Here is a 1,372-nt window from a genome sequence, read left to right as displayed (position 1 = left end):
ATGGATAAAGAAGATGTGGTATATATACACAGTGGAATATTATGCAGCCATCAAAAGAAATGAGATCTTGCCATTTGCAACGACGTGGATGGAACTGGAGGGTGTTATGCTGAGTGAAATAAGTCAATCAGAGAAAGACATGTATCATATGACCTCACTGATATGAGGAATTCTTAATCTCAGGAACAAACTGAGGGTTGCTGGAGTGGTCGGGGGTGGGAGGGATGGGGTGCCTGGGTGATAGACATTGGGGAGGATATGTGCTACGGTGAGCGCTGTGAATTGTGTAAGACTGTTGAATCACAGATCTGTACTTCTGAAACAAATAACGCAACATATTTTGAGAAAAAAAAAAAGAAAAAGAAGAAGATAGCAGGAGAGGAAGAATGAAGGGGAGTAAGTCAGAGGGGTAGACGAACCAGGAGAGATGATGGACTCTGAAAAACAAACTGAGGTTTCTAGAGGGGAGGAGGGTAGGGGGATGGGGTAGCCTGGTGATGGGTATTAAAGAGGGCACATTCTGCATGGAGCACTGGGTGTTATGAACAAACAATGAATCATGGAAACCTACACCAAAACAAATTATGTAATATATTGTGAGTAACATAACAATAAAAAAATTAAAAAAAAACTAATGATGTAATGTATGGTGATTAACATAACAATAAAACCCCTTCAGTTTGTAAAACAAAAGTAATTTGGAATAGCTTATGCAAAGAGAGTTTATATAGAAACTCTGAAAGCATTTTATGTTCCATTTGTTTTAACAATGTGAAAGTTTTCTTTCTGAGAAACATGTACAGAGACCCTGGTGAGATTTACTGGAGAATCATTATTACCACCATAATTTATTCCTATCTTTTTCCTATGAGAGGAAAAAATCATACTGGCACTAGGCCTATAAATGGTCTTCTGGAAGAGCCATTTATTAAAAATTTGTATTTTGAGAAAATTATAGATGCAAGTGCTGGCATAAGAAATAATATACTGTGCTTGCTTCAGCACTGCATATACTAAAATTGGAATGATACAGAGAAGGTTAACATTGCCCCTATATAAGGAGGACATTCACAAATTTGTGAAGTGTTCCATATTTAAAAAAGAAAAGAGAAATAATATACCCATGCATATATGGTTAATTAATATATGATAAAGGAGCCAAGAATATACAATGGTGAAGGGATCATCTCTTCAATAAATGGTGTTGGGAAAAATGGACAGTCATATGAAAAAGAATGAAAGTGGATTACTATCTTACACCATACCCCAAAATTAATTCAAAATGGATTAAAGACATAAACATAAGACCTGAATCCATAAAAATCCTTGAAGAAAACTAGGTAAGTTCCCTGACATCGATGTTGGCAGTGAT

At 36.0% G+C, this 1,372-nt stretch overlaps 1 non-coding gene across 1 annotated transcript; it reads left to right on the top strand.

Annotated features, from left to right (window-relative positions):
• The first annotated feature begins 991 nt into the window (after positions 1-991).
• On the top strand, positions 992-1,098 carry LOC112826296 (U6 spliceosomal RNA). Its single transcript, XR_003208905.1, has one exon. It is a non-coding gene; the product is annotated as a U6 spliceosomal RNA (small nuclear RNA).
• Positions 1,099-1,372: the final 274 nt, after the last annotated feature.

Source organism: Callorhinus ursinus, unplaced genomic scaffold (genome assembly GCF_003265705.2).
Source record: "Callorhinus ursinus isolate GAN/ISIS: 27379988/994484 unplaced genomic scaffold, GSC_fseal_2.0 scaffold4, whole genome shotgun sequence".
Lineage (NCBI taxonomy): Eukaryota > Metazoa > Chordata > Mammalia > Carnivora > Otariidae > Callorhinus > Callorhinus ursinus.
Note: the sequence above shows the minus strand (reverse complement) of the source record. Positions and strands in the feature narration are given on the sequence as shown.